This window comes from Mauremys reevesii, linkage group 16 (genome assembly GCF_016161935.1).
Source record: "Mauremys reevesii isolate NIE-2019 linkage group 16, ASM1616193v1, whole genome shotgun sequence".
Lineage (NCBI taxonomy): Eukaryota > Metazoa > Chordata > Testudines > Geoemydidae > Mauremys > Mauremys reevesii.
The window spans coordinates 28990717-29005075 of NC_052638.1; the positions used below are offsets into that span (position 1 = coordinate 28990717).

Sequence of the window (14359 nt, forward strand, 5' to 3'; positions counted from 1 at the left end):
TTACAGAATATGCAGGTCTGGTTCAAGCAGCACACAAATCACCAGCTAAGGTAATTTTATTAGTAGCTTCTGCTTACTTAAGAGGGTGCATCATCAATCAGATTCTGTGCATCTGACTCAGCCTCTTCTTTTGTCATTGAGCAGACTTGCATTCTAGTAGTTATAGGTGCAGATACCACAGGCATAAACTGCTAAATCAGGCCACAAAGCCAAAAGCAACTTGCTATATTTTACAAATATATGCACCAGTCATGGAACAGAGGCAGTTACATACAGCAAACAGGTAATTCATTTTTTCCAGAAATCTCAGCCCAGACACAAAAGTATGGTTCCCAGAAAGCTACTCTGCCTTAAGAATTAACTCTAGCTAGAGAGATTAATGTGGAGAGCAAACTCTTCTGCTGCTCGCCACATTTTCTCTCAAAGGACCTGTACATAACCAAAACTAAGAATATAATGTAGCCTTTCTTCAAAGGCTAAAAACTTGTTCACTCACTCAGAAAAATAACTTGTAAAACTATGGGTAACAGTACCATCGGGTGACTTATTGTAGGCATATATCTTGCTGGGCATGCATAAAAATGCATATAGCTTGATTTGAGTATTATGTTAAACTGTAAACAAGAGTGTGCTGGTATTTTTGGGTTAGTTGAGATAAATGGGAACCATTAAGCTTGAAATGTAGAGAAGGTGAGGGCATAAGTGACCGGTCCTTACACAATCTGCAAAGCAACTGGTCCTTACATGAGCTGTATGATGTCCAAATCAATTAGATTCAATAAGTATATAGAGATTAGTAGCCAGGAAAACATATATAAACTGCGTGGTGTGGGACATGATTTGGAATTGTGGTATCACTGTGTACCTGAACACCCAGTGCCTGGGCCTGGCCAGCAGGTACAGGGCTGTTACGTGCCTCATAAAATAACAAGGGTGACGAGCTGGAGCTGAACTGAGTTTTTGGATCCCAGAGAACTGGGTGAAGTGTTCTCCCAGAATTGGGAGAGCTGTTTTGGGTAAGCCAAGTGGAAAAGATTTCAAAGGGAATCACAACACTTGAATCACAACAATATTAAGTTTGACAGGGAGAAAATAGAAGGGAGTGTGAGATGATGAAGCATATAAGGGAAGTTGAAGGAAAGGAGACAAGAACAGGAGAACAAGGATCAGAACTGTCAGGAGACAAACCATAACAATGAATACTTACAAAGCAACTTAAATAAAGGTGATCTTGAGGGCCACTGGTCAATAAAATAAATAAATATAATATAACATTAAAGGTCATAGAAAGTAGGTGGCTGCATGGAATGTAATAAAATTTGACACTTTATAACAGCACAGTGTGCAAATCATGACAAGCTGAACATTTCCTTTTAAGGATATGATTTTTGATATTATGAACCACAACACTCTGGTTCAAGTCAATGAGAAAAAAACAACATCTTTCTTGTCTTTCTCTCTCTTTGTAATTGGCATCTCTACGTTTTACCCGCCTATTTATTTATTAGTTAGTTTTAAGTTATACTTTCAGTTTGGATCTGATCATGCTGTCAACTCTCATTCAAATTTCCCATGGTCTTCAAGGCAAGTTCTAAGTATGAAATCAAGGCAAAATTAGGCTCAAAGACCTTAGATATTGTTGCTGGTTTCTTTAAAGTTAATATTCGGGCAATTTTAAAACTTCTCTTACCATGGAGAGTACAAGAACTTCTGCCTTAGGAAGCATTGTGCTGCTATGTTTGCTGCTGTCCTCGGGGGTACTCATATCAAATGGACATTGAACCAGCTTCTCCATCCACTGGATTGCATTACTTAGCTACTCAGAAGTTGTTTGTTTCTGCTGGCAGGATATTAATTACCTGCCTCTCTCTGTTGTATTTTGAACTCTCAGAGTAAACATTCCACACTCTGACTAGAATATCCAGAACTGAGAAAATACTTTTATATATATATATATAAAATAATCCTAGAAAAAAATCCAAAATAAACCATATTATGGGGGAAGAAAATCTCACCCTGAAGGAGATAACTAAATAATAATTAAAGACCAACAAGGGTAAACCTGTTTTTCATTTCTCCGCTCACTTCAGTTGAGCTTATCCACTCGCATCATTTGAGTTTTGTTTAGACTTCTGTGCTTGGCAATTCATTTATTTAAACTGAGATTTTCAAATCCTATCCCAGTTACCATTAGTTATAATTTTCCTTGGCAGATTTGAAAATTTCAGCCTTAGTTTTTCAAAGAAACCGCTCAAGGTTTGCCTGACAGAGCACTCCAAAGCTACCTATCAACTGCTCTGGACAAGATTTTCCAAAGTGACTAGTGAATCTGGGTGCCCAACTTGAGGATAGGTACTCAGCACTTCTTAAAAGCAAACCCTTTTAAGATATCTCAAATTGGGTATCCAAAACTGAAGGCACCGAAGTCACGAGTCAATTTGGAAAACTTTGGCTAATAGTTGTTTAAATTAAATTAAGAATAATGACTCTCATCTGTCATACTTAAACCAGTGTTGAATAGGTGACTGCAAAAAATTCTCTCCCTGTTTCCACAAGATGTGAGAAAATTAACTCTAATTATGTAAAATGGGACCGTAGCTGTACTGATTGTTTAATGTGCTGATACTTCAGGAAAACACACCTGCTCAACATATTGCACATTAAAAAAAAGTCACTGCTCTTGTACAGGAATAATGGCATATTGTGGTTAAAGGAAGCAACAGCACAAGTGCATTCACAATCAAAGGTCTTCTTGTTGAAGTCAGTGACAACTTCTATTAAGTATAAAGGGAGTGTCAAATTAGTAAGCACTCTTGATTAATAGAATTTGTCGTTTTTTGACAATTTCCCACACTCAACCACAACCAAGTGCGTGGTCAACCTTCAACCAATGGCACATAGGGAATGGGCGAAAAATCCAATTGAGACATATGATATATTGATGACAATGCTTATTTTGTCACTATTATCTTACAATTTGGCACTCTCCTTATTATGCCCTAATCTCATTGGCTCCAAAGTAAAATGCAAAGACACTTTGACCTACTCTTCAAATATTTCAAATATTTTTCTTTGCACAGCTTAAAATTTCCAAATGATGTTCCTATTAATGTAAACTAGAATGGGATGATGTAAGTAATTACAAAATGCTCTCTTCTTTATGGATGTCACATTCAGCCCTTCAATATTAATGAATTCAGAAGAAAAATTTGAACCTACATATGGTGGAAAAGTGGTGGCATCAGTTTGCCCCATTAAAGATGAATCAGACTACACTGAGAATTTACATCCGCATAGCTACATCTCTCAGGGGTATGAAAATCCACATGCCTGAGAGACGAAGCTATGCCAGCCTCGTTGTAGACAGCGTGAGGTTAATGGAAGAATTCGACTTACCTCTGCCTCGCTGGGAGGTGGATTATCTATGCTGACAAAAGAACCCCTCCTGTCTGCATAGGTAGTGTCTACACTGAAGCACCATTGCCTTTTCTATGGTTGTTCTTGTTTCAGTAGGATGCATTAACTAACAATAAATACAATACATGTACAGTGAAAAGAAAATTACACATTATTATTTGTACATTATCAAATTATTCTTGTATGTGTCTAAGTCATGTTACTAATGGTATGTACTGAACAATGATCATTCATACATTTGTCCTACTAATCACTGATGCTACTATTAAGGATACTCTTGGGCATTATAATTCCCCTGCCCTTAATCTGCCTTTATTATTTAAAAAAAGCTGATATGGTTTACTTTTCTAAGTGCTGCTGATAAGGCAGTTTGATTAGCATTTAATCTACCATGCTGCTGTTCTCTCTCATTAAGGTATGTGAACAGTCTAATCATTTTTTTCATTCCTCTTAAAACAGATGATGCAAATAAAAGAAATCCATGAATTTATGCTTAAAAAGACCTTATATTTTATGGCGTGCCTCACAGAAATTCTTATTAACTTCATTGAATATACTAGGACATTCATATTACTTCCCTGCAACTCTAACATACAATTGCCTTCATTATAAATTTGCAATTTGTTCTTATTAAAACCTGTAAGCACTGCATCTTTCTGGTGACAGTTTTATATACTTTGTAGAGTGACTAGGATGGAAATCATGTATAACATAATAATGCCATATGGGAAGTGTAAAATGCCCTTATGAATTGATTCAGGTTGAAGTACATTTTCTTGATTATAGGTGCTTTTGTGCTTGACAACACCAATTTGAACAGAGCTATGCCATCAGAGGGTCTCAAGTAATATATTTATAATTCTAGAGCTAAGAACTCTGTTAAAAAATAGCCAATGTGTTTGAAACTACTAAGAGCTAGAACATACCTTTAAAGCACAGAGCGGAGTACAGGTCGTGCAGAGCTGCACCTCCTCATGGGGAGCACTGTGACACATTCTGCACCATTATGGGATGCAACCCTGCTCCATGCTCCAGTCCCACTTAATGGACTGGGGAGGGGGATATTGTAGGGCACAGTAGATCAATGGCTCTGCCTCCTTTCCACCTCCTTTGGAACAATGTCCACCTCCAGGGTCATAGGGGCAGAGCAGTCCTTACTGTTCTGATGTCAGAAGCTGCAATTCTGTCTGCATTCACCCTCTCCTACACAACTGCATAAAAGCCACGCACAATCAATTTCTTTAACACTACATATTATGTAAGTGCCTCAAAGCCAAAGTCTGCAAATTGCTAAATGGTACATGGATGTGGCAGTATTTAAAAAACCCCAACAACAACAGTATTTCTAATCCCATTACAATGTATTTAGCAGTTAGGACCTGAACTTGAGCTTCATTTGGTGAATAATTTAGCACTAACAATGATGGAGACAAAATGGTAATGTATAATACACAGACAAAAGACAATTGGCCAAATTCACTGGATTTTCATGAGTACCGGGGGTGAATTTGGACTACTGTTTATTTCTTCAGATGAAATGAGGAATTAATGCTGTACCCATTGAAGTCAATGGGAACTCTTCCATCGACTTTAATGGATGAAGGACATGGCACTAAAGGAGAAATTTTGTAAACCAACCATTTCTAAGTGAATGACTGCTACAAAGAGTGCTGATCTGAACAGTCTACTGTATGGAATATGATCCATGTTTTTGTATCTCCAGAAGTATACAATTATTTGTATTCTTAATATATTTTAATCAGAGGATAAAAGGTTGTGTTAACAAGGAACATGTGTATTGTTTTTAAATCTCCATAACATATCTAGTGTAGTTTGGAGCTTCAATGTGTAGTTAAAGAGATAATAAATATAGGTGACAAGTATGCAGCCCCAATCTTGAATTTCTTACTAAATTTTTTCTCAGTTCTTACTAACTGAAAGGACTATCTGTAGTCATACAAGTGTAATTGAGATCATAACCTGACCCAAATAAGCATTTTCATGACTAAGGATTAAATAAGAACCTCAGGGTTTGGTTTCTTCTTCAACATAACACTGTGTATACAGAATATACACAATAGGGAACAATTCAAAAATTTTGGTGATGGGTGGTGTAGATTAACTCGAAATTCTCATTGATTTTTTCAATATCAAATTTCTATTAATCTATTACTAGCATCTTTGTAACTGAAGCAATAAGACTCTTTTTTCAACTCTTATCTTGAACCGAAATTCATCCTTTAAATAGAAAAAAATATTACAAATTATGCATCTAAAAGATTCTACCAATCAATCAGTTTGTAAACAATTTTGAATTAGGAATGATTTACTTCTCAGGAGTTATTATAGCATCAAACAAATTACTTGTATCAAATGACCGTTAATTTAAATATTTAGTTAAAATAACTAATATTTGAGGTGCACATCACATCTACCAACTACCAAGACTAGCCAAAGGGATGGCTAGCTATTCAAATATAATGAAAGATAGAACATTGTATGGTGACGTAAAAAAGAAAGGCAAGCAAGAAATGAACAACAATGAGCATAGTGAAACTGGAAGGCAGTGTATGGACAGTGACCATAAAAATCCTGGCTTAGTCCATATGAATAAGTGTGTATGGGAGCATCACATAGGACCTAGTTCTGAAACCTATTTACATAATAGTAGTGTACTGACTCCATTGTGAACTCCACAGGTAGTCTGATTGAAACCAGTATCATAAAGTATTGGTAACGCTCAGGGTGATGGAGACTGGCATAATCAGGCCTCTGGTTTAATATTAGATTCTGTGAATATGTCTTGGTCACTTGGTTCTGTTATCAGCTACCTTAGAGTAAAGAGGATACAGAAATCAGATGTCAGGTAGTTATTCCCCCTTAACTAAATAAAGAGAAAGAATATGAAAATATAGAATAAGAGCATAGCTCCTACTGAGATTAATAAAACATGAATAACTCACTCCATGTATCCCTTAGGTTATTTGTAATATGGAGATAATGAGCCAAAGACTGAAAAATATAGAGATAAAGAATATATAGCTCATAGGGAAAAAATATCTTCTCAGATCTCCTGTGTAATCGGAACTTAGAAACTTTCTTGTATAAAATTGTGATGCCCCCTGAAACGTTCAGCCAACTGGATTTCTCAATTATCTGAATATTTTGACACTTTTTAAAAATGAGAGTTGTCCTCATTAGATATAGTACAAAAAGTAAAAAGCTGTTCAATTCTCACTTTTGGGGGGAGACTTAACATAATTATTTAAAAACTGAAAAATAGCTTTAGAAATATGGGAAAGAAGAAACATTATAAAAATACTCCAGATAATGCCTGTTTTTATGTGACTACATCACATGCTCCATCTGGACAAAATTTTTCACCTTACAATTCTCTCTCTCTGTTCAATCTTCTCATGCCACAAACCTCTAACAGGTAAATGGAAGTCATTACTTTGGGAGCATTTGGAAATATATAAATTAAGTTATTGTTTTGTCAAATGGTTTTAATTGAGAAATGTTACATAGCGAGCTGAACAATAAACAAGCACTGCTATGAAATATGAGAAAAACACATTAATGTTTGTTAAGCACTTTGAGATCCCCAGATCTAAGGCTACATATTAATTGCCAAGTATTGTTGTTATTGGCATCATTCGCCTCTAGCATTTTCTCTCTCTTAGTGGCTAGAACTGAAATAACTACTTGGATTGGATTGGTGCCTCTGTATAGCTCCCAAATACTAACTTTACATGAAGGAACTCCCCGTTTAAAACTTCTATCTTGAAGTTATCATATAGGAAAAGCCACTTTTGCAAAAATATGAAAACATCAGCAAGCCCTTGTTGACTGATCTGTTGCTAAGACAGCTACTTTTCTGTGGCATAATGCAGCTACCTGTGACCCTCTCCTGATTAAATTTTCAAAAGCCAAAATTAAGGCAATCCCTTCTGAGGTCTCTTGATGGTGGAACAACCTATTAGAGATGACAAGGCTGAGTTCAAACTGGACCATTTTCAGAGCACTTTGCTTTCCTGCAGTAACTGACTATTACAAACAGCAAAAACACAGTAAACCAAAACAGGCAGATATGTGAGGGATGAAGGGCAGGATCCACTAAAACAGTCTAAATGTTAAGTGTAGTAGCAGAGGCTCAAATGCTATGAGAAAGAGAGTTATGAGCATCACAAAAGCCACATAGCTAGATCAGGCAGATTGATTCCTGGAAGAAATAACACTTTCAGGAGAGTTTCTCTGTAAATAATCTCTAAAATGACTGACTGGTTCAAATGTTGGTCAGATTGTCAAACTTCTTTAAGTATTTAATATTATGCCATGGCTACTTCGCTGGCATGGTTCTGAACACAAATTTTGTTTAATAAAATGTGTTTTTGCATCAGTTCACCAGCATGTAGCAAGATCTTAATTTCTTGTTTGTTATGCAGGAAATCATGACAGTTTTGCTACCTTTGTTATTGGTTTCACTCTTTTTATTATGTCATTAACAATGCCTCTTTTTTTGGGCTGCTAATAATCCTTTTGCTTCTCTCAATAAGTCAACCTCTAATTATGATTTTAGAACCGTCTTTAAGAAATCATTTAATTTATATAATTTTCCACCATTTTTTCTCTCTGTCTTGTACAGCTAAGAACTCTGCAACTAATTTTTTTTACATCATTCTGCCTCACCAGGAGTTTCTTTTTGGTCTCACCTTTTTCAACATTATTAAATATTTTGTCCTTAGGTTTTAGAAAAAAATCTTGTTCTTATAGTTTGACTAGTTAGCATATTATAGGTATGTCTACCCTTCAAGCTGGAGGTGTGATTCCAAGCTCAAGGAGACATACAAACACTAGCTCCGATTGAGCTAATATGCTAAAAATAGAAAGGTAGCTATGGTTGTCCAAGTGGTGGGAGGGGCTAGCCTCCCTGAGAATGATCCCATTTGAGGCACATAGTGGGGTTGCTAGTCTCTCCTGTGGCTCGTGCCACCATAGGCACTCTTCTATTTTTGAGCAAGCTAGCTTAATCAGAGATAGTGTGGGTACATCTCCTTGAGCTGGAAATCACGCTCAGTACAAAGTACATGCCAATTTCTATCTATTTTCCTCCTTATGTCCCCAATGTGGTCCAAAAATCTCTTATACTTAAGGGAGATATTTCTCCTTTCATATGCACTAGGAACCTGTCTGAAATCTTTTACTCTCCCTACGGGCCAAATTTGGTCCTGTTGAACTCAATGGGAAAAAAAATCTAATTAACTTCTATGACACCATGATTTAGGGCTTTATGTGAACAAAAAGAGAAACTCCCATTTATGTTAAAGGGAATTATATGAATAATGGGGGAGCAGAACCTCAGACCATGCAACTACATGGACTGGGAACAAACCATTTGCCTTAAGTGTTTTGGGAAGTCTTTCCCACCAAGAACAGTTGATTAACAATGCTGGCTTCACTTCATAACATCTGCTGTGGTATGGCATATTATATGGCAGTTTTGTGAAAACTTTATCACTGAGAGCTGGATATGCTTCCGGCATCCCCTCCCATTGGCTATGTCCCACACTGCTGCTCTAAGCAGTTTGGAAGACCTCCTTATTCCTCTTTTCTAGGGCGGGGTGAGGCAGGGCCACTAGATCGCAAGCAGGGGCCCTCTGGACCTAGTCCACTGCATTACAGTGATGCACAATGTGTTTTTTTTATTGCTGATGGACCATGTTGTTACTGGAACTAGTATGGAATTTTCCACGACATTTTTGCTTTTGTTGACAATTTTTAATTTTCTCTTTAGAAAATCAAAATGAAATATTTCATTTTGGGTCAGTTCAGTCTGAATTGGAATATTCTGAATCAGTTAATTGCATTTCCATATGGAACACTGTAGTTCCATCCCCTATTCTTTCAAATAGCCTTGACTCCTGATGGTCTACATCTCTCATAATGCAATATGGATTTTCCTCTACATGGGTGCATGACCCTGGGTGCATTATGGGAGATGTAGTCTATCCAGGAACCTCACTTGCTATCTCTTTAAAGCTCCAGGTTGAAAAAGATGCCTGACACACACAAATGCAACAGAGTAAGAATGCATTATGTGCACAATCACACTTTCGGTTTCTCATTAAGGGCCTAATCCAACCCACACCAAAATCATATGACATCTTCCTGCTAGGGAAGTGAGAGTAATTCCCTCCCCAGACCCATCTAATCCTTGGATTTTCAGAAAGATTCATTTTGAGCACCAGTGCTAGCATTTTATATGAAATGTATCCTTGTCCAATAGGAACTGAACCAAGACCACCAACTGATTTCACATAAGCCACTAACCAGTCTTCAGATGATTGCTGGAACTTTAAATAATACCAGCTGGAATTGGATGAACCAGCCATTATTTAAGACCAAATTCTCTTCCCTGTGCACAGCTCCAGTAAATGGATTTGAACACATCAATCAACATCACCACTCCACATTCCTCCTTGTGTTGAGGTCTGGCTGGTAGATGAGCATAGTCTCAGATTCATTTTCCATATGTTACCAGTATGCTCCTCTCAGTACTTGCTTCAACTGTGTTCAGGGCTTTCCATGGTCCTTACTTGGGCTGGAAGATTTGGCCCTCACTGTTATATGCATGGAAATGAAATCCTCCAAAGGTTCTATATGCCATAACTTAGTTCCTTTGTAAGACTTAATCATCACCTTCCCCATTCCTTTGCCTATCAGATGTAGGCTACATTAAATAAAGAATAGAGTGAGATCCATTTATAACATTTGATATGTGACTATATTATTTTTAAGCACAGACAGCAAAGAAACAGCACCAGTATAAGCGAAGGATTGTAAAGTACTTTTACAACAAGAGATATTAAGCTCAGAGACATTCTGTTCTCAAAAGGTGGTTTTAAACACTCATAGATCTTTTATAAAATCATTCATTTCACCTCCAAAATGTTAATATATTCCACACGAAGTTCAGTGGTGAAATTTACTAACTTTTCTTCATCTTTCTCATTCTCCTCCTATCATGTTTCACTTTAGTTTTACTAACAAAAAGACGGCAGAACTGTCCAAATTCTGTGGCATGGCTAGAATTATTTAAAGTCAGGTCTCATGCTTGCTTTATGCCTTTCTAATACCATCTGCTATTTATACTGTTTTGTGCTATATCTTATTCTGTTAATTAGAAACAGTGACAGTTAGGTTGTTGCTAATTAGAAACACTGTCAGTTAGATGGTATTTTTCTTGTACTGTTACAATGGCTTACGGACTTTTGTGGTACATCTCACTATTTTTTAAACTGTCAAAAGAGGTATTAAACAATACTGTTATTTTCCATCTGTCAGGCACTGTAGACCTAAAAAGGGACCATTTGCCATTTAAAGCAAATACTCATAAATTAAATGAAATGCTTGTCAGTTATATGACTTTTACAGAAGGATGGGGAAGAAATGAAAATGGTATTTCCATTCTCTAGGAACTGTGGTTCCTGTGTGTTTCCGCTGGATCTCTGAGGAGTCTTCCACGAACATGGCTATTCACATTATGTTGACCCTCCCTCCAGTTAAGGAAACAAGTCTTTAGAGCCTGTCAGCTCTCCCCTTGAAAGACCAGTGTAGAGTGGTAGGAAAAACTCCTCTTCCGAGCTAGCCATGCTGCTTCTCTGATAGGGCTAGGTAGTTCTCCTACACAAGAACAGCCATACTAGGTTAGAGCAATGGTCCATCTAGCCCAGTATCCTGTCTTCCAGTAGCAGTCAATGCCAGGTGCATCACAGGGAATGAACAGAACAGGCAATCATCAAGTGATCCAGCCCCTATCATCCACTCCTAGGTCCTGGCAGTCAGAGGTAGAAACACTCAGAGCATGGGGTTACATCCCTGACCATCTTGGTTAATAATCATTGATGGCCCTATCCTCCACAACCCCTTTAGGCCAATTTTTTATCCTGACTTAGACCCCACATAACCCAACTGCCATCAATGAGTTTGCACAGGGCATAATGTTCACCCCATTATTATTATTTTAATACATACAGCCAAATAGTTTCACAAACAACCTGGGCCAAATTCTGCTCAGATATACCAATGTAGCTATACTGAAGTTACTGGAGGTACTATAGATTTACAGCAGTACAACCAAGAACAGAATTTGGACCCGTTTTCTAAAGTATGTAGACAGCTAGAAGATTATTAAGATCAGTTTCTACAAGTCCTAAAATGTTCAAGACTCCCACTGACTTCAGCATTAAGCATACATTAAAGCTGCTGAATTGGGCTCCAACCACTTAATATAAAATACAGTCCTGGAGACTTAAAATTGTTCCAGACCTGCTAGGTGAAAGCCATTGAATAACTCTGAGCTCCCATAAGAGGAAAAAAAAACAAACCTCTGCCCTCTTGCAGAACAGATGGAGTCTGTAGCAGGGTGGACCCTGCTCCGGCCCTGAGGGCTTTGAAATGTTGCCTGACAGGGCTTGAGAGGGGTGGCTCTGGAAGCTGGGCTGATTAAAGAAGTGGCTGCAGCTGGGGCCACGCCCCAAACTGAAGCCCTGGGGCTTATAGGAGGCAGGGAAGCCAGAGCACAGACAGTCTCTCTCTGGCTGTAGAGAGAGATGGGCCTGGCTGCTTAGGGCTTGAGAGTAGATACCTGAGTGGAGCAGGGCTGGGGGACAGGCTGAGGAGCTAGGGAAGCTCCAGTCTGGAAAGCCCCAGGCTGCGGCCTAGCAAAGGGCCAAAGGTACTAGGGGTTGCAGAGGGCAGCCCAGAGGTAGGACGAAGCAGCAGGTCCAACCCCCTATTGCCTGTGATGAGTGGGCTGATACTGCAGTCTGCGCCAGGGTGTGGGGCTAGACCATGACTGTCAGTGGCCACTACTGAGGCAAAGTGGGGATAGTAGGGTGGGGGCTCCCCTGGGAGGCGGAGACCCAATTATAGAAAGGGGGCACCGGGTCCAGGGAGGGACGCCGGGGCCTGCGAACAGGCGGGTCACCAGCCTGCCGAGGGCGCTCCAGGGCAGAACTACGGGACAATCTGAGACCAACCAGCAGGAGGCGCGGCAGGGATGAGTACCACCCGTTTACAGAGTCCTACAGTTTAAAGACTCTGTGTTACTTCCTATCATAGAGGTATAACATCAATTATGGCTCTATTGTATTATTCATAAACCACTGCTTCTTCAGAGAAATAAAATTAAAGGATTTGAAAAGCCCAGCAGCACAGACTCTTGAATTTTCTGACAGAGACCTTTTTGCATAGCTGTTGATTTGTATTTCTTTTCCTGTTTAATTTTAATAATCTTGCAAGGCTTGTTACATTAGATAGAAGATAGAAACAGAGGAGCAAATATGCCCAACTTTCCTACACAAGAAGAGACGCAAACAGACAGGTTTCACTCATGTAAGATGAATTTTACCTTGACTTAGGACTTCAGGATTGAGCTCTGTGATCTTACTGTTCAAACACACACAAATTATTTAGTGAAATTGTGCTCTCTGTTACACTGAGGTAAATCTGAAGTAATTCCATTAGTCAGAATTCAGAATTTTCCTCTGCCTGGAGTAGCTAGTATCGAGTAGCTATTTTTTCAGTATGGATTTCCTCTATATTTTAAAAATATATTCCATATTGGTGTTTTCCATTCCTGCTATATTTTTTTGAACTACAAAAGCAAATTGCGGAAGAATGTACTTTTTTTCCACTCCTTGACACTGGTGCACTGCACTACCCCTTTGTGGCAGGGGTGGGATGGGGTGTTGGAACCTGGCCGCTCCCAAGTTCACATGCTTGCCTCTCTGTGAGTGGCCTAATAGCCTCCCTCCAAGCAATCATAGAAATCAAGGTTGGAAGGCACCTCAGGAGGTTATCTAGTCCAACCCCTTGCTCAAAGCAGGACCAATCCCAGACAGATTTTTACCCTTGTTCCCTAAATGGTCCCCTCAAGGATTAGAACTCATAACCCTGGGTTTAACAGGCCAATGCTCAAACCACTGAGCTATCCCACCCTCAAAAAACGTTGTTAGATGCCACGAGGTAAGTGGCAATGCCTTAACCATATGCGTGTTGTAAAGGTCACTAAGACCTCTTCCATCCTTACCAAGGGGAGTGCTAACCTTCTCTCCTTTAATACAACACCTTGGTCGGGGTAGTGTGTCCTAATGGCCAGAGTCCATATAAATCGCTCCCAGCATTGGAACAGTGTGCCCAATGGCCAGAGTTCATATAACTCCTCCCTCACAGGTGGGGTAGTTCAGCCTAGTGGCCAGAGTCTATGTAAATCACCCCAAGTGTCAGGTCAGTGAGGCCCAATGGCCAGGGTCCATATAATCACCCCTCTCAGACAGGATAGTGTGGCCTAGCGGCCAGAGACCATATGATTCCCATAGTGTGGAAGGGCAGGGGGGGGGACCCGGGACCGCCCTCTCCATCAGGTCCTGACCCAGGGCCCTGGTAGAGGCAAGTTCCCCTTGTCACCGGCTCGGCAGGGATTTACACGAAACACGCCGAGCCTCTGTGTGGCTCTAATGCCGTTTTCCTCTAAAGTTCCCTGGGGTCACTCCTACCATAACCTCTGGGTTCTCTGATTCGGGGGGCTCCTCTGGTCTGTTTCCCTCCTGTGCATACTCCATCTGCGCATCAGGGTGCGTCCTGGCTTGGCTGGCTTCCAGATCCTGGAGCGCAGGATATCCCTCCTCGGGAGCTGGCGGCATGCCTCCTTCCCCCCGGTGGTCAGCCCCAACTGATCAGCTCTGCAGGCTTTTATTCCTGTTCTCCAGTTGGAGCATGTCCAGAAGAGCCTCAGGGGTGTGGCTTCCTCTGCTAGGAAGGAAGGGTTAACCTCTGCAGTACCAGTGCGGGGCCACTCTGCCCTGTCACAGACACATTCACTGTATTTTTTTTAAATTAATTGCACACATTTTTTAAACTCATAGGAAGTCTGTGGTAG

General features: G+C 39.6%; 1 long non-coding RNA gene and 1 other non-coding gene across 6 annotated transcripts in view; both read right to left on the reverse strand.

The window, feature by feature from the left end:
• Window positions 1-14133, reverse strand: part of LOC120384611 — an 87358-nt gene extending 73225 nt beyond the window's left edge. The window contains exon 1 of one of the 5 annotated variants that reach the window (XR_005588973.1): window positions 13977-14133. This is a non-coding gene — a long non-coding RNA (uncharacterized LOC120384611). Of the gene's footprint in view, window positions 1-11804; window positions 11888-13976 lie in introns of those variants that run through there. The other 4 variants (XR_005588972.1, XR_005588976.1, XR_005588974.1 and 1 more) reach the window with 4 other exon arrangements.
• LOC120384877 lies at window positions 13421-13548 on the reverse strand. The gene has a single exon (XR_005589152.1). It is a non-coding gene; the product is annotated as a U6atac minor spliceosomal RNA (small nuclear RNA).
• Window positions 14134-14359: the final 226 nt, after the last annotated feature.